This window comes from Silurus meridionalis, chromosome 1 (genome assembly GCF_014805685.1).
Source record: "Silurus meridionalis isolate SWU-2019-XX chromosome 1, ASM1480568v1, whole genome shotgun sequence".
Classification (NCBI taxonomy): Eukaryota; Metazoa; Chordata; class Actinopteri; order Siluriformes; family Siluridae; genus Silurus; species Silurus meridionalis.
Genome location: NC_060884.1, coordinates 27111856 through 27131979, shown reverse-complemented (window position 1 = coordinate 27131979; position 20124 = coordinate 27111856). Strand labels below are relative to the sequence as shown.

Below are 20124 nucleotides of genomic sequence, written 5' to 3'. Positions count from 1 at the left end.
CAGTTTTTTTTTTTTTAAGTAACGTCATTAGGAAAAAACATAATAAAACTTCCATAACGCAGGATCACCAAGAGACATTACACCACGTGACTAAGGGACTGACGATGTCAGGTGGAAATGGTTAGAAATAAAAGAGGCTAAGATAAAATACAAAATATGTGGTATACCTGTTGGTAGGCTAAAAATGAGAAGAATGGAGATCGATGCATAATGAAGAGTTGTTGACAGTGATGCAACTGATGCCTCGAGCTAAATTTCCTGATGCGTTCATCTTCGGATGGTGGGTCGGGGTCAAGGCTCTGTAATAATGAGTGGAATATATATATATATATATATATATATATATATATATATATATATATATATATATATATATATATATATATAGTATTTAAACACCCTGCTATTTTGCAAGTTCTCCCACTTAGAAATCATGAAGGGATCTGAAATTGTCATCGTAGGTGCATGTCCACTGTGAGAGACATAATCTAAAAAATAAAATCCAGAAATCACAATGTATGATTTTTTTACTATTTATTTGTATGATACAGCTGCAAATAAGTATTTGAACACCTGAGAAGGTCGATGTTAATATTTGGTACAGTAGCCTTTGTTTGCAATTACAGAGGTCAAACGTTTCCTGTAGTTTTTCACCAGGTTTGCACACACTGCAAGAGGGATTTTGGCCAACTCCTCCACACAGATCTTCTCTAGATCAGTCAGGTTTCTGGCCTGTCGCTGAGAAACACCGAGTTTGTGCCTGGACATGTGCTGGTTTAAGCAGGGGAACCTTCCGTGCCATGCATGATTTCAAACCATGACGTCTTAGTGTATTACCAACAGTAACCTTGGAAACGGTGGTCCCAGCTCTTTTCAGGTCATTGACCAGCTCCTCCCGTGTAGTTCTGGGCTGATTTCTCACCTTCCTTAGGATTATTGAGACCCCACGAGGTGAGATCTTGCATGAAGCCCCAGTCCGAGGGCGATTGACAGTCATGTTAAGCTTCTTCCATTTTCTAATGATTGCTCCAACATCATAAATGTAGTGGAGGTGGACATTTTAAAGGCAGACTAACAGGTCTTTGAGGGTCAGAATTCTAGCTGATAGACAGGTGTTCAAATACTGTATACTGCAAATACTGCAGCTGTATCATACAAATAAATAGTTTAAAAATCATACATTGTCATTTCTGGATTTCTTTTTTTTAGATTATGTCTCTCACAGTGGACATGCAGCTACGATGACAATTTCAAACCCCTCCATGATTTCTAAGTGGAAGAACTTGCAAAATAGCAGGGTGTTCAAATACTTATTTTCCTCACTGTATATACACCGTATTTTTCGGACTATAAGCCACTACTTTTTTCCCACGTTTTGAACCCAGCGGCTTAAACAACGAAGCGGCTAATTTATGAATTTTTCCTGGGTTTTTCCCGGTTTCACAAACTTCAAGCCAAAAAACTGAACCCTATAACATTAGACCAATGAAATTTCCGAATGGAAACAAAAAAACCTGTGGGATAAACTCCCCAGAGAAATACAGTGGTACCTTGACCTACGTGTTTAATTCGTTCCGTGGACGAGCTCAGATCTCAATTTGCTCGCACATCAAATCAGTTTTCCATATTGAAAATACTTAAAATGGCATTAATCCGTTCCAACCCTTAAAATGACACTCCGTTTTATGTTTCATGTTATTAAATTGGAAAATACATTTCTAAATAACAAATCTTGTATAAAAACATAATAGAAAGGGTATGTAAAGATATAATAAGGTTTTATTCAGTGTATTTTCCTTGGAGATGAGACGACTTGAGCTAACGAAAACGCCGGTTGGGTGTGTGTGTGTGTGTGTGTGTGTGTGTGTGTGTGTGGAGGGGGAGGCGATAAGCGGAGGCGGAGGGAAAACTAGTTTTTTACTATCACTCCTGTACACTACGTATCCCTAAACTTTAACATTTTTACTTTTTCTTCTTTGCTTATCTCAATTTTCGTCACACTCTTCGCTTTCTGGCTTCGCTACGCCATCTGGCAGCTGCATCTCGAGCTCGTACCTCAATTTTTTGCTTGCGTAACAAAGCAAAAAAATCGACCAAGTGACCACTCGTACCTCGGAAAACTCGTACATTAATGCACTCGTAGGTCAAGTTACCACTGTAGTTGTGAAAGGAAGGAGGAAGACAGTGAACAATGACTTTCTTGGTAGGCTACTGTTTAGATACAAGCCGTTGTAACGCGTTGAGTCTGGGTGAAGGGAGAGCTCGCTAACTCCAGTTGCAACAGAAATCATATAAGCACAGACAGGTTTCCAAAACTAGTGCTTTTTTCTTTTGCTTTGCAACAGTGTTATGGGTTAGTCAAAGAAACTTAGAAATGAGCATCAGAAAATAATAAGGACATATTCCTCTTTCTCCACACACGCAGTAATAACGGAAGTATGCAGTGCCGGTCTTTTCCCAAAATACCGCTATGCTTCTAATAGAAGCGCAACATATTTCACCCGTTACACCGTGTGTAACGTGTCTTTCGTTAAAGCCTGTGTAAAGTACATTAGTGTAGACACCTGTGGCTTATAGACAGGTGCGGCTTATTTATGTTAAAAATAAAAATATTTGTCAAATTCAGTGTTTCACTGTCAAATTCAGGCTTATATAAGAGTGCGCTTTATAGTCCGGAAATTACGATATATATATATATATATATATATATATATATATATATATATATATATATATATATATATATATATATATATGATAGCCACTGTTAAACATGAAGTGCAAATTACTTTCAATGAAGCTGTTTGACTAATGAGCAAAATAAGCAAAAAATATGGAAAGAGGTGGCTTCAAGAAGGCTGAAAAAAGAGAGAGAAAAAGAGAGAGAGAGAGAGAGAGAGAGAGAGAGAGAGAGAGAGAGAGAGAGAAAAGATGCTGTGCAGGTAGAAAAGACCGATATGTGATAGTCTCCCACAGCGGGCTTTGGGCACAATGTCAATAAAATTGAACTACTATAGTAGATAAAGGTGAAATATTGAGCGGATTGATGATGGATACCTCGGAGTAGACAGTTATATGTGTTGCAATGTTCTGTATGTAGGGAAAAAACTGAATGTCATGCGATAACCCAAAAATAAATAAATAAATAAAACAGAAAAAAAAGAGTACAAGGATTGCTAGCAGCTGTGGGGAAGAACAAGGTTGATCATGTAAAACTATTTATTGGGCCATGCTGAAAACTGCTGTATATCACAGCAGGTGAGGGAAATAAGAAAGATTTAATGGAAATTTTATAAAGCTTTAAAGCTTCTTCACTGGATTGTGGAGGGCATGAAAAATGTTAAACACAAAAAGAAACAGGGAACCCAGAAATAATTGTGTATTAGTAGTGTTTAACTAAATATCAGATTGGACAAGATGTTGGTTAAAGGACTGGGTGTTGGGTGTATAGTACAGGCCTGCGGGGCACATGCCCAGGGGGCATGAGCTTCGATTTAGAGATAGTGGTTAGGCTATAGTGCTGTCTCCTAAAGCATGATACATAGAATACAAGCAAATGTAGAGTAATATGGCTTGAAATACAACTGTGAATGTTATTGTTGTGCAGATCTGTAACCTGGAGCTAGACAGAAGAACGAAAAAAAGAAACCTGATGAAGTTGCACATTTAATTTAAGTGCAAACATTGTTAGTAGCATGGAGTCTGATTTGATATGGTTTCAAAAATGGTTTACGTTTCTCCACATTACTTTGCTTTGCTATGAGAGAACTGAAGACATTTAAGTTTAAGGCCAAGAATCAGCACATCAGCACGAATAAAACCAAAACCTCCAACAAAACCAATAAATCACTCAGAGTCTATAAAGAGTCCTTGACCGAATCTGGTCCAAGTTTTCGTTGCATGCACACAAGTTGGCGTTAATCCTGTTTTTTTTTCCTTGTTGGAAACTGGTGGACCGGCACTTCTTTATCAATCTCTATGCAAATGTCAGTAATGGATCAGCACAAGGAGCTCACCTCCACCCACACAAACCACACACACACTCCTTTTTCTGTCTCTCCTCCACGTTGTGCAATAGCATGAAAAATGTTTCCAGGAAGATAAAACAATCTATCTGGTTCTGCTTTGTGCAAGTGTATGAAAGAGAACGAGCGCGAGGGCGAGGGCGAGCCAGAGACAACCGGCACCGTGTCATTTTGCTGGCACTCTATTGGCTAAACGGCGAGCAGCAGGTGTCCTATCAGAGTGCATGAGCTCTGTGTTTAGTACAGATTACGAGAGCAGGGCTGGGGATGTTCCTAGGGAAGATCCACTCAAAATGTGGGCCAATGGATTAGCATTTTCCCCCGCTCTGCCACAGTGCTCCAGGGATTCAGGGTGGGCCCAGTGCCTTTCCTCGCTTTCCCAGGGTATATAGACCCAAGCTGGATACAGCCTGTTCCTGCCCTACATGAAGAGTCATGTTTGTCCTGAAAGTATTAACAAAAGAGCTGAGCAAGAGCAAAAGCCTAAAAGGCTAGAAGGGTGAAATTGATATGGAGCAGAGGGTGTATTTTTTCCCCCATTAGCTTTTAACTAGCTTAAATTTGGTGGCACATTATATAACCTTTGATATCATTTCAATTATTGTACTTTTATTCTGTTTAAATTGTATTAAAAAAGGTTATTTTAATATAATTTTTATTTACCTTATTTACACTCTAGACAATAACCAAGTACATCTCATCTGCTCCAGTGTTTCATTTAACCACACAAAAATATACACACAAACACACTTCATTTTTTTTACACTTTACAAGCAGAAGAGAACTTTAGAACTTGTGTTTTATGTAATGCATATAGCTGTACTATTACATTACATGTAATATAGGTTCTATTCTCTACAAGCCTATATTCACTACCTCTCTGCACTTGTAGAAGTTTTACAGCTTCTGTGACTCATCTCATGTCACTTAGTCCCTCTTTTGCCTTCCTGAGAGAGGTCCCTTCCTCACGCCAGAGCAGTCCACCAATGGTATGCCTCAGGCTGTCTCCCTCTCAACCAATCGGCTCCTCGTTGCTAGGTCAGAACTATATCCTGTTTGTGAGTTTCTGCACGTCAGAGACCGTATCTAAAATCACGTCAGGAATAGAAATTAAAAATGTCTCATGGAAACATCCAAAATGGCACCAATACCCATGAGGGAAAGAACGAAGTTGTGTATTTTTAAGTGTACGCTCATTTTTTTCTCCCGGAATGTTTGAGGACATTTTCCTAATCAGTTTCAGTGACTCAGCATTGTGTGCTTCAGTGCTCGGGTAAAACCAAGTTGCCAAAGCTGCCCACTAACAGTGAAGAGAGAGCAGCCATGAGGTGACATGGTGATGCACTCACTCATTTATAAAAAATCAGAACAAAGTATTTTTTCTATTAGAAAAATCTCCTTTCAAGTAGAACTGCATTTTTCCCAGGGGTGGACAAAGTACACAAACCATGTACTTGAGTTAAAGTGGAGATACACTAGTTAAAATACAGTATAACTCCAGTAAACGTAAAATGCTTCTTTTAACCTTTTATTGATTTAAAGTACAAAAGTATTTGCTTTCAAATGTACTTAAGTATCCAATGTACTATGATTTATTACGGCTATGATGTTCCTATTATCATTTTTGCCAAAATACTTAATCAACTCAGTTTGGGTGAAAAGACTCTAATATAAAAATCTATTAATATAATTTTATTAATGAGTCAAACACTGATTAATATCAATTCAAATTATCATGAGCACAAAACCTTCTTTTCAACTACTTGATAAAATTTGTGCAAATAAGGCCACAGGTGTTGTGGCAAGTTAAGAGTGAGGAGTTTATTCCATCATTTATTCCTCCCAAAATGTTCTGCTTGCTGTTGAACCGATTCTGAACTGTATGTTCGTGATAAGTAGATACCAGCAAGCGGCAATCAAAAGTTAACAGAGCGCACAATCTTCACTGATTGGTGGATTGCTGGGTGCTTGACGAGTTACGTTTTTATACACTCATAAATTAAATGGAACGACTGATTTTGCAAAATGTAGTTGAGTAAAAAAAATAAGATATTTGACTTTGAAATGTAGTGAAGATAAAGTTTTCCCAAAAAGATATACAGATTCGTGAACAAAGCTACTTAAGTACAGTAACAAATAAAAGTGGTCTATTGGTTAGGATGCGGCGCTCTCAATGCTGCGGCCCGGGTTCGATCCCCGGTCAGGGAACCAACCCCAGCCATTAGGGTTGCACAAGCCTTAGTGCCGGTCTCAAGCCCGGATAAATGGGGAGGGTTGCGTTAGGAAGGGCATCCAGCGTAAAAACATGTGCCAAATCAAACATGCGGATTATCCGCTGTGGCGACCCCTAACGGGAGAAGCCTAAAGAAAGTTTTTATTGTCCACTGATTATTTTGAAACCTAAGAATTCTCAAATAAACTGTGGAAAAACTTTTTTTTACAATGTATATCTCAACTGGGTATGGGTGTGTGACAAACTTGCAAATCATTGCTAATTATTTATGAATATAATATATACCAAACATTTTTGGTCTGTGGTTCTTCAAGTCAAGTCAAGTCAATTTCTATAGCGCTTTTCAAAACAGACATTGTCTCAAAGCAGCTTTACAGAAATCAACAGTTAAGGTGAAATTGTGTGCATTTATCCCTAATGAGCAGCCGTGGCGACTGTGGCAAGGAAAAACTCCCTTAGATGTAATGAGGAAGAAACGTTGAGAGGAACCAGACTCAAAAGGGAAACCCATCCTCATCTGGGTGACATCAAGAGTTTGATCATAAATCTTTCAACAGTACAGAACACTGGAGAGAGAGAACTAACATGAGTACTGGAGTATAAGATTATAAGTGATGTTCTTTCTGCAGTCTTATACAGTCTATATGGTTAATAGCTCCTAGTTTTATGAGCTCAACATTTGTGATCATCACAGATCCAGCAGCAGCTTCTCCATGAGAGCCTTTAAACACTTCAGGAGGTCCAATGTCAAAACCACACATGTAGCGGGATCCAATTGGCACTGGTACGTCTCTAGATGGTTCGAGATGTTTGTGAGTTCGGCATCTACTTCTTCAAAGGTCCATAATCGTCATGAGGTGGGACGTGACTGGAGCTGGCCAACCTCAGGGTGTCTCGGGATGGGGAGAGAAAGAGAAGCAGTGGAGAGAAATTAGCGTAGCTGCTGTTCATGATATTAACAGCACAAGTTGATAATGTGCATGTGATCAGATGTTCTGGAGCACAAGGTTATGATGTGAGACGTATGTTATGTGTAGGCTTTGCTAAAAATATGTTTTTAATCTGCATTAAAGCTTATTTTGAATGTAATAATGGGTTTGTTTTTACATCAAATATTTACATTTAAGTCAATTTCTAGATTCAAAGAGACTATAGACGTTAATCCCAAACATACTTAAAGCATACAGGAGCAAAATCTATCGTTAGTTTAGCCATTATGTTTTAATTAAGTAAATACCAGAAGTAAGCACTTAGGTCTATGTTTAAAGGGGACTACAGGGTTAAACATATGCATAAAGTCTATAACTAGTTTGTAAATTCACTGTAAATTTAAATGAATCAATTTTAATGAATGAGACCAATCAGAGTGGATGTCCCATCAGGATTGCTCTACCCCATAAATAAACAATTATAATTTATCCTAGCCTGTTGTGAAGGGATTTCAGCAATTTACAACATTGCATGCTAATGACAGACTGAAACATTAAGTATTACATGTTTGGAATCTGGGTCTAAATTCCTTTACTCATTAGCATCATTATCCTACATGCTAGTCCACATGTACTTTATATACCCTGATTGCATCATTAGCAGTTATTATTTATTACAGAACGTCTATAGTCAGTCCAGCAATATAAATTTGCTCTAATTATTTAGAGTGAACAGTCATGATTTAAAGGAAAAATGTCTCTGCTTTGTTGGGGGTTGTTCATTTATTTTGCTAGCACGGTTTGGGTCCATTTTTCTTTTTAACTGAGATGAGTCCTTGCAAAATAATACTTTTATCCTACAGTGAAACATTTCTATTCTAATGGGTGTGGTTTCTTCCAAGATGATCAAACCCCCATATGCAGGACAAGACTGCTGACTGAATGGTTTGATTAAGGTGAAAATAATGTGCATACATACAGTACAGACCAAAAGTTTGGACACACCTTCTCATTCAAAGAGTTTTCTTTATTTTCATGACTATGAAAATTGTGGAGTCACACTGAAGGCATCAAGGGCTATTTGACCAAGAAGGAGAGTGATGGGGTGCTGCGCCAGATGACCTGGCCTCCACAGTCACCGGACCTGAACCCAATCGAGATGGTTTAGGGGTGAGCTGGATCGCAGAGTGAAGGCAAAAGGGCCAACAAGTGCCAAGCATCTCTCGGGGAACTCCTTCAAGACTGTTGGAAGACCATTTCAGGTGACTACCTCTTGAAGCTCATCAAGAGAATGCCAAGAGTGTGCAAAGCAGTAATCAAAGCAAAAGGTGGCTACTTTGAAGAACCTAGAATATTACATTTTTCAGTTGTTTCACACTTTTTTGTTATGTATATAATTCCATATATAATTCCACATGTGTTGATTCATAGTTTTGATGCCTTCAGTGTGAATCTACAATTTTCATAGTCATGAAAATAAAGAAAACTCTTTGAATGAGAAGGTGTGTCCAAACTTTTGGTCTGTACTGTACATTTTATACTCTCAGCAGATCTCAACTGAACATCTACGGGAGATTTTGTAGCCATTTGTCAATCAAAACCATCAAAACACCATCTGAGGAAATATTTTTTGGCAGAAGCGTGTTCAATTTTATCCTTTGAACATGACCTGACACATTCATATCCTTTAATTTGCCAATCATCTGTACTCCATTAAGTGATGCAATTTTTTTACTTACTGTAGGTTAGTTTTGTTTACAGTTACAGCATTTGGCCCACATGCTGCAAGTGTTTTCATATTTACATTTCTGGCATTTGACAGACACACTTATCCAGAGCAACTTACATTTATCTCATTCATACAACCAAGCAGTTAAAGTGCTCAAGGTCCAACAGTGGCAGCTTGGTGGTGCTAAAATTTGAACTTATGACCTTCTGATCGGAGGTCCAACATGTTAAACACTAAGCTACCACCTTATAGGTGTCATACCTGCACATACCAGTTATAGCATGACGCCTATGGATCATTCTCAACTGTCACTCACCGGGTGCACATGGCCTAGCAGAAACCTCAGTTGTCTTCTGTCATATCAGCAGGAAGACAGGAACCAAGCCACTCTTTCCACTAAATTAGAGCATGACAGACAATATGTTTGCAAGGACTGCTGATAGAAGTGGCACTGTTTGGATTTCAACTCAGTGCACAGTGATATACCTCAATATTAAAATACTTTAAATTGTATATTTACTTACTCTAATCCTGGTTGGTGTAATGTAGCACGTCACTGCAGAATAAGGGCTGAACTTTATTATTTGTCGTATAGGTTTAGGACCTGCCCCGCACTGTGGTTTAACCTGGTGACAGATGAATCTGTGAATCTGATTACTAATACAAAAATGTCATCATGAAGCAGGTTTGTGTAATTGCCTCCTAATGATGGAATTAATTAATAGTTTGGTGAAATGATTTTATGCCATATGGTGCAATATCAATTTCTACTCAGGATTCAAAAGCATAGCATTTCATCTAATATGACAGATGGTTTTATCCACTACATCAAATAACGTGAAAGCATTTGCAGGACACTTATTTTTCTGTAAATTAAATTGCATTATATAATATGCAATATATAAATATAAATATATATATACAGTACAGACCAAAAGTTTGGACACACCTTCTCATTCACAGAGTTTTCTTTATTTTCATGACTATGAAAATTGTAGAGTCACACTGAAGGCATCAAGGGCTATTTGACCAAGAAGGAGAGTGATGGGGTGCTGCGCCAGATGACCTGGCCTTCACAGTCACCGGACCTGAACCCAATCGAGATGGTTTAGGGGTGAGCTGGACCGCAGAAGGGCCAACAAGTGCCAAGCATCTCTCAGGGAACTGCTTCAAGACTGTTGGAAGACCATTTCAGGTGACTACCTCTTGAAGCTCATCAAGAGAATGCCAAGAGTGTGCAAAGCAGTAATCAAAGCAAAAGGTGGCTACTTTGAAGAACCTAGAATATGACATTTTTCAGTTGTTTCACACTTTTTTGTTATGTATATAATTACATATATAATTCCACGTGTTCATTCATAGTTTTGATGCCTTCAGTGTGAATCTACAATTTTCATAGTCATGAAAATAAAGAAAACTCTTTGAATGAGAAGGTGTGTCCAAACTTTTGGTCTGTACTGTATGTAAATATATATAGAGAGAGAGAGAGAGAGAGAGAGAGAGAGAGAGAGAGAGAGAGAGAGAGAGAAATACATATAAAATAAAAAATCTTAAGTAACTCAGTGTGGCACAGATGTTGGGGCCTGACAGCCTGAATTTATTAAATCTTGGAACTGTTTAGGGTTCCACTAATTTTATTCAAGAACAGTGAATCTGAAGCAACTGAAATAATATTTTAATTTTAATTTTTATACACTGAAAATGTTTGGGTTTGAGATCAAAGAATGGATATAGGGGAAATATATGAATATATATTATATATATATATATAGTATATATAACATATAAGCGTATGTGCCCAGTGTAGGAGCTTTCTGCGGTAGACAGGGGTCAGCATGGGTACCCTTAATGAGCTGCAGCTATGAGTCTTAATATATCAAGCTGTGATGCACTGTGTGTTCTGATACTTTTCTATCAGAGCCAGCGATAACTTTTATAGCAATTTGTGCTACAGTAGCTGTTTTGTGGGATGGGCAAGCCTTCACTCCCCATGAACATCAGTAAGCTTTGGCAATCCATAATTTTGTTACCCTTTTTATATATATATATATATATATATATATATAAAATTATTCCAAAAAAAATCATTATAGTATAGCAATGCAGAAGTGGAGATAAGAAGAGTCTTTGATGGCCAGTAAATCAATTCATAGATTTTGCTCATTAGTAGCTTTGCTTTGTGCAGACATGATATGATTCTCTGATCATACTAATGAAGCCAGCTGCATAAATGTAGAATAATTTGTTTCAAGGATGCGCCATCCTAACATCACGTTTAATCAAGGTTCATACAGAGGACATGGAGACTCCCACTGTAGCTGGGTGGTGGGTGGAAGAGCACCTCCTGTTGGCCAGGGTTTTTTGTCACTAAATCCTCCCTCATTAGTTGTATAACTTTTTGCTCTAACTGACTTTAGGTCAATTCAACCAAAACACATGAAACTTTTATGAAGACAGATAACAGGCACATAGAGACAGAATGAGCCAAACTTCCTTCTACCCCCTTGTTGGGTTTGCCCTCCCTCTCAACAATCCCCTTTGCCTTGTCTAAGCTGAGAGAAGTTGCACAGGTAACCCTGCATAAGGCGAGTCTGGGTGGATGAAATGAAGGGGTACACAATTCATCCCTGTGATGATTTTTTTATGTCATTGCTTCTGTCTGGCTTTCGGCTCAATAGCAGTAGGAGTAGCGGCACCCTGCCAGGCTTGGTGCAAGAGTCCCTTGCTATAAAGCACTCCAGGATCCCAAAGCCCCCAAGGGCCAGACAGCTAGCAGTCTGGGGCCACGGTCAACTCGAGTTCAACCCTTTGAAAAGTGCTGGCAGATTGCTAGTGGTGGATTGGCCGTCTTCCTGCCACATAGCAGTGCATGAATTCAGTTCATCACTACGTGTAAACTCTGTGAGTTGGAGTCAGAAAAGCCAGAGGACAGAAGAAAGAACTTTGTAGGCTACATCTGGTGAGTCTACTGGTCTGGTCTAACTCTGATCAGTCCCAGTGGGAGTTCTCTGGATGGGAAGAAAGGGAAAAGTCAGAAAAATCCCAATGCTTGTACATGTCAATCTGTGGGGTTTTAGGAGGATTGGGAGTGAGGCAGGAGAAAGATAAGGATAAAGTTTTCACTATACTCCTTTTCTTGCCTTGACTCAGTATTTTCTTCAGATCCTCCTGGGTTTTACTTCAGCATGCTGGTTTTTTTTAGGTGACCTCATTATTTTGAGCATAATTCTTAGCAATAATTCAAACAGGATTTTTTTGCAGTCGACTTACTCTAGGGTCCTAATTAGAAAAGGATTGTGCTGCGTGGGTCATCTGCATTAGTTTTTGATCACATTGCAATTAGCATTTTAAAGACTAAATGATAAACTAGCCTGCTGACACTTTATGTGTAGTTATTCAATCTGTTATTTCAATCCCAGCCTCCTTTTCACAAACAGCTAGGACAGAAAATGGTTTTAATTACAGGCCTGACAAAAGCATCAGAAAAGAAGATTTTCAGCTGTTGATGTCTGTTGGGTATTGATTGAAAATGATTTGCTTCCAAGTGCAATACATGACAAATTCACATTCATTTTTTTGCCAAAATTCAGGAACAAAGAACAAAATGATGTACATCCATTGAACATAAATATAAATACACTTAAAATTAAAGGAATCTTTCTGAAATATACCTCCATAATCATTGTTCTGTGCTTTACTGCAGTGCCAGCTATTCAAGCAGTTTTTATATGAGCAAAGTCTTCCATCGCTAAACCTGCAGTTAACTTGCACCTTGCTTGAAATATTGAACAGCTTCACAGCTCTTCACTCAATAATGCATAGAAAGTACTATTGTTTTGACTCTGCGTCTTATTCAGGGGGAATTGATGGTGACTTCCGCAGTAATTGGATGCACAGCAACAATAGCGCACTAACAATACATCTATGCACATTCACTGTGTTCAAATAGGAAATCTCCTGTCTCATACTGCGATCCAAACGATACAATATCATGCTTCTCAGTTTGACTATATCAGTAGTTTTCATACTGCCAAATGTAAATCAAACCACATAAAAATTTTGTTACAGCATGTCTTGCCATGAATATACAAACCCAGCCCAAGGAATCTGATCTGGATGAAAAACTGCCGCTTCAACACACTGCCATCTCAAATTAATGCTGACGGGCTGTTCATAGGGGAAGTATTGTGTGAAGACGATATATGGTGATCCACGGGTGATCTTTCTTGGTCACCCAAATGAGGATGGGTTCCCCTTTTGAGTCTGGTTCCTCTCAAGGTTTCTTCCTCATTCATCTAGAGAGTTTTTCCTTGCCACAGTCACCCAGACTTGCTCATCAGGGATAAATACACATCTTTCACTTTATTTCTTAAATTCTGTAAAGCTGCTTTGAGACGATGTTCATTGTGAAAAGCGCAATAGAAATGAATTCGAACTTGAACTTGGTCTTGGGCAATGGTGGGCTGTGCATGTGATGCCATGGGCAAGAGGAAAATGTGTTTAGGCAATCATTATATCCATTTCATATTTACACACAATGTCTTGTCTTTGTATCTATTAGTGGTGGACAGTAACTAAGTAAATGTAATTTGTTTCTGTGCATAAGTAGCTTTTTTGTCTGTCTATACTTTACTGAAGTATGGGGATCATTTTACTTTAACTTGACTACATTTCAAAGTCAAATATCTTACCACATATTGCAAAATCAGTCATTTGTTTTTTTTAATTTATAATTGGATAAAAATGTAACTGGTCAAACACGTAGCAAGACACCAATCAGGATGTCTGTTTTTAACTTTTGACTGAAATCCAAGTTTTTATTTCACTTACACTTAAATAAACCTTAAAACCGAAACTGCCTGCTCTCGAATCTTGTTACTTTATTTAGTTCTGAAGTAATTTGTTCAGCTTCAAGGTTTTGGGCTCATGATAATCTAAATAGATATTATTTAGTGTTTGATAATGTTTAATAATATCATTCTATTAATAGATTGTGTGCTGAAAGAGAAACATCATGAGTCGTGTGACAAAAATGATAATAGCAAATCATAGCCATAATAAATAATAGTATTTGGATACTTAAATACAGTTACAGCAAACACTTTTGTACTTTTACTCGTGTAAATGTTCAAAGGTAACACTTTTATTTCTATTGGAGTAATATTTTATCTAGTGTATCTGGTGTGTGTAATTCATCCACAACTGGTAGCTATAAATATACACTTAAAAATGTACGTAGATTTCGGCACAGCTATACCCAAAATAGAAACATAAAAACTGTACGCATGCATGTAGACAAATCAAAACGTTTCTGGAAAACGATACTGTACTCTGTTTAGACAAAATAGAAAAAATAACCCTGACAATGAACTTATCATTTGTTTGGGGGAGAAAAGAGTTGGATAAAAGAATAGAAGTGAGAGCTTCATATTGCTTCTTTGCAGATGGTACTAGAGCATTAAACGCCCTGAAAGGAAACATGATAGGAGTGATGTACCGGGACACATTAGATGAGAGCCAAACATACAACCAATATAAATCAAGACTGGTTCATATAAAGAAGAGGGTTAAGACGCTTACATGGCCTCGCCAATCTCCTGACTTCATTTCTGGAGGATTTTCAAATTGACCCTCACAACCTTAGGGAATTGAAGACAATTTACCAAGAGAAATTGGGCAAAATTGAACCACAATACTGAAAGAAATTGCATCTAATTGCATCTTACCATAGACATCTCAAAGCTGTATTTGTCAGCAACAGCTTTGCAACAAAGCACTAATAGTGGGAATTTGTAGTGTTTAAATACTATTTTCTCCATTTTATTACTTATAATAGGCTAATTATAGGCTTATTTTGTTAATATTTATCAATACATCCTGCATGTTATCTGCTCATATTTATAAGTACAAAGTCACTGTACTCTTTAAAGGGTTGGACATCAAATCATCAAGCTGCCAATGCTGGGCCTATAACCTTTATTTACTCATCATCTTTGTAAATTACGTCCATTAAAGCATTTACCAAAGAAGTAAATGTAAATGAATTGCCTCCTGCTTTGTGACAGACTGGTGTGTCCTGCAGGGTTTATTCCTGCCTCAGGAACAGTGTTTCTAGGAAAGACATCTTAACCATGAACTGGATAAAGTGCTTAGTAAAGATGAATGATCTAAATTAAGTCAATCCTCTGAATCTTATTAAAAAAATACGTTTTCACATGCATTCTTTGGCATTTTTCCTGCACATATTCAAATTAGAAAGCTTTGATTTAGCCAAGGATCCATCTCAGACTATTCCATGATGCATAATGTGAACTTCTGCTGTTGCCTTAACCACAAATTAGGGAGGCTCAGAAGTCACCAAGGCCAGAGAAATCCACAACGGGTTATTATTTGGAAGGTAATTATTTCTCAATCAGATACAAAAGCGGCCAAAATGTTGAACTAGAGGGGATTAGTGATGGCAACGTTCCACTGTTATCACTGGCCGCAGGGGAAACGCTGCACAACGAAGGGAATTGGCCTTCTTTCACTATCTCTGGAGGGAAAATAAAGTGAACAGATAAAGATGGGACTGTGCAAACCTGTGTGAGGCTTTTACGTAAAAACGAAACTATTTGCAGTTGCGGGTCAGCACCGTGTCAATCAAACACTTATTTCAACACCGCATTTTAGAGAAGATTTAAAGGGAATCCAGGACTTTTTCATGACGTTTCTAGAATGAAAAAGCTGTTTGTCTTTATCTTATTGATTCCAGACAAAGAATTAAATCAAAGTGTTTGACTGGTTCTGAGAAGTGACTGCAATATTCAAAAAATATTTATATTCTGAGATGTCTAAGCAGGAAAAACCTTTATACACGTGCAAATTTCCATATAAGTAAAATTTTAGTATATAGTGTGTCTGTGAGGATCTACACTTGTTCAGTCTCTGTCTGGGTTTCCTCTGCATTCAATAGTTTTCTCCTAGGAGGTAGATTGTCTATCTTTACCTGCCCCAGGTATGAATAAGTGTTCAAATAAGTTTGTGGAAACATCACACCCTCGGTATATGTTCCGAAAACACCACAACGTTGATCAGGATAACGCAGGTTTTTAGTGTAGAAAACTGCATCATTGACAAAACAGGAGCAGGTAATGAGCATTTAATTAGCGATGACATGATTTGAATGTCATTGCCTTTATTTTATAAGTTTTTTTGTTCGAATTCTTGGTACATTCCATTTCAACACCAACATCATGAACCAGTGATGGTTTGCACCATAATCATGGTACAAAGGGATAATCTAAAGGGATAATCTAATTTCCAAAGCTGCTTATTATGAGACTACAATATAACCAATAGGATTATTATATCTATATAATGTATGCATTTAAAAAAAAAATTTGGTTTAAGAAAAGTATTATAGATTTTATTGATTTTGTTTTTGCCAATGGAAAGAGAATTCATCAAAAATGTAAATGGCAAAATATGAAGTCTAACAATAGATCCATCATAATCCTACTGATCAAGTGTATTTATTTATCTATTTATTAGCAGAACATGTTCCAAAATCGTATTTTATCAAATCCAGATTAGGATCAAATTCCCAGCGTAAAAACAAAACTAAACATTAATTTGTAATTAGATAAATTGAGGCTTTATTCATGCCAAATAAATGAACAAACTAAGCAGTTATCTCTACGGTCATCATTTTTAAGAAGTCCTTAATCCATTTATCATTCCAGGGCTTACCTGAATGATGTCCAGAGGCCTAATTTAGGTGGTTTCTGATAAATATATGACAATCTGATTCATCGTAGTAGTAGATGAATTGCCTGGAGACTGGATGGACTTCCAAGTAACCCTCATCATGGGGTATCTGCTATAAATAGAGCAGGGAGAGAGGACAGATTTAAATAATATTCAGGCTTTCACGCTCCCATGTGTATTTGCGCGTGTGGAGTTGATTTGGGAGTCGTGTGCTGTGATGATAGGAGTAGACAGATGCCTCGCTTATTAGCCATGCTATTAAAGCCAGTTGTTTGTGTGTGTGTAAGATAGATAGACAGCGAGAGAGAGAGAGAGAGAGAGAGAGGATAAGAGGCCCCCTTCCCCCGTCTCATACAGCAGAGGAGTGTGTGAACGCATTTTCTGGGTCAGCTGCCTCTAAACCGTGCCGTTATCAAAGTCCTGCACAAGTCTTTGTCTTTCATCAGAAGGAGCCCATTGTCTGGCGAGCAGCTTCTCTGTTATGGTGACGGCTTCACTCTTACTTCATGATTTTAATTATTCCCTACGAGACCACAGCAGTTTGTCACAAGCTCGTCAACAATCCCTCCGAGGTCTGCGAATGCTGCTCGTATACATTGCACTCCTCCCCTTCTCACCCAGCCTTTCCCTCCATCATCACTTCCACCAAGCTAGCTCTGCTTAGCCATCTCCCTCTCGAATCAATGTTACACGCAGGCAGACAGCTCAGGAGTCAAACTCCGGTCACCGCTCTCTCATGCATCATCTGAGATCAATAGGAGGTTGAAACATTTGGGTGAATTTTAACCAGCTTTTCAGCTTCATAACTTGATTTGAGAGAGGAAAGGGAAGAAGTTTTTAATGTGCTCAGGAGAAGTTGTTTTTCTGTTGCACTTCTGTTCTTTTTTTCGAGTTCATCCTGAAGTCCTCAAATCGATCGTGTTCCAAGTTTACATAAGCGCTCCAGACGGACTTTTTTCGCCTCAGAGGAAAGATGAAACGTAACGCTCCATAATTTTATATAAATAAATAAATAAATACATGAGAAAATAAAACAAAATAAAGATTAGCATTCTGAGGTCAAGCTCTGTTTTGCTTTTAATTCATTTTTTTTTTTTTTACACATCTACTTGTATGGCTCAGAAAAGTACAAAAGTTTATTTTTGGAAGAATAGACTGCGAAGTCTAGCAAGTCAGTGTGCAAAGTAGTGCTCTATAATTACTTAACGTAAAAATCTTGTACAGGAAAATAAAAGTCTTGTTTATTCTTATTAAACTTGTTAGATTTTTTTTCAACCTCACTGCACTTTACCTCATCATGCAGCAAATCTACAAAGTAAAACTTGTGAAATGCAGTGAAGTGAAGTGCATCATATGAGAACACTAATTAAGCAGTAAAATCCTATGCTAAAGGTCAGTGAACTTTCTAGGTGTTGGACAAGTGTAAAAGAAATTTGATACAATCATTGAAATAGCATCAGTTACATTTTTCTATAGCTGTGTTTAATATTAATGATAGAAAAAAAAACCTTTTCTGATTAGGTTTAATGTTTGTAATAACATTTTAAAAAGCAGCATGTTTGATTTTGGAGTTTGAATAATAATTCAATAAAACCCCCAGGTGTCTCAGGATTTAGGCCATTAATGTGCATCATTATTAGAGATGGGGTTTTTTGTTTGTTTGTTTTTTCGTTCAGGCATGTTTCTGGGTAAAATGGAATTAAATGAGCCTGAGGACTCTAATAGTCATCTTATGCAAATGAGTGGCCTAAGTGTATAAAGCACTGGATTATACAGTTACTGGATTCAGCACTGGATAACTAAGTAGCTTCGCTTGTTATCACGATTTGATGTAAAAAATAAACATTGCATTAAACATAGGTACCGGTAATGTGAAGGCTGTTTTGTTTTCTCTGTAGTTTTGGAGGTAGAAGGTCTAGAACGAATGTGGTGCTTGTGTGATTTTGTAGGATGGTATTCAGCTATAGTTAATGTGGTACAGCACATCACAAACACATTATATTCTTTGAAATATTGGATATGGAATATATATTTCTTATTCAACATGTCTGAATTTTCTTATATTTTCTCAAAAATGCTATGGACCCCACATGTAGTTATTTTTCTTGCTTACTTTTGATCTGGTCAAGAGGGTAAAAACTGTCTGATGTCACGCTGCATTTTTCAAAAAGATTACGTGGAAGCTCAACGGTGAAGACTTTAAACTTGTGATTGAAGTTTAAACACCAAACCAACAAACTGCTGCTGGACCCTTGAGCAAGACTCTTAAACCTCAAGTGTTTAGTTGTAATGAAATAATTATGTCACACTAGATAAGGATGTCTACCAAATGCTATGAATGTAAAAAAAAAAGCTCTGTTGTAATTAAAAAGAAAATGAAGCACAAACAAACAGAACTAAAAAAGAAAAAAAGCCACTTTATTCACTTCTAATAGGATTACACTTCTAACGTCCATCCACTTCATCCAAGTGGTAAAGAAATAATGTGTGTGTCTGTTAGTGGGTGGATATATTAGACAGCAAGTGAACATTTTGTCTTTAAAATGTACGTGTTAGAAGAAGGAAAAATGGGCAGGCGTAAGGATAAATTGTGATGCTAGACGACTGGGTCAGAGCATCTCCAATACTGCAGCTATTGTGGGCTGTTCCTGGTCTGCAGTAGTCAGTATCTATCAAAAATGGTCCAAGGAAGGAACAGTGGTGGAACAGTGGTGTACCAGCGACAGGGTCATGGGCGACCAAGGGCTGTCAATTGGTCAAAATATTTAATTGTGATTAATCGCATGATTGCTATGAGGTATCTCATGATTAATCGCAAATTAATCACACATTTTTATCTGTTCTAAATGTATTTTTTTTTTAAGTTCTGTTTAGTGTCCTGATGATTTCCGTAATTTAAAACGCCACCATTACTTTTAAACATTTACAAAAATATCTTGCTTTATGTCAAATTTGGTTTCACTAATAATATTTGTATATTTATATTTAATATTTGTTGATTAGAGTATTAAAAACTTTAAAATGATTAATTTAAGGTACATTTAGTTGTGATTAATCACAATGAGATAATTAAATATTGGAATCGAAACATATATAGTGAATATATATATATATATATATATATATATATATATATATATATATATATATATATATATATATATGAAATATTTATGTAATTAGGTAACACAAAAAATTCACTCTCAATAACTTTCAACAAGCTGAAAGTCTGATTATGTTCCCCCTGTGAGCTGCTATTCTTACTCCAGCAAATTCACCTTTGTAAAAAGAAAGAATTGATTGATTCCATTCAATGAAACAACAGCCATTATGCATCTGAGAGCATGAAGAATCAATGATGATGGATGTCTAAGAGCAGAGACTATGCATTAAGGAAGTACATAATTGTCAAAGCCAGTCAGCTCCTAAATAAATAGTGGACTTGATAATCATATCAGT

At 37.2% G+C, this 20124-nt stretch overlaps 1 long non-coding RNA gene across 1 annotated transcript in view; it reads right to left on the bottom strand.

Moving 5' to 3' along the window:
- Window positions 1–8699: 8699 nt before the first annotated feature.
- LOC124388858 overlaps window positions 8700–20124 on the bottom strand; it is a 20615-nt gene continuing 9190 nt past the window's right edge. The window contains exons 3-5 of the long non-coding RNA XR_006926475.1: window positions 16648–16777; window positions 9441–9542; window positions 8700–9312 (exon numbers count right to left, since the gene is read on the bottom strand). This is a non-coding gene — a long non-coding RNA (uncharacterized LOC124388858). The remainder of the gene's footprint in view (window positions 9313–9440; window positions 9543–16647; window positions 16778–20124) is intronic.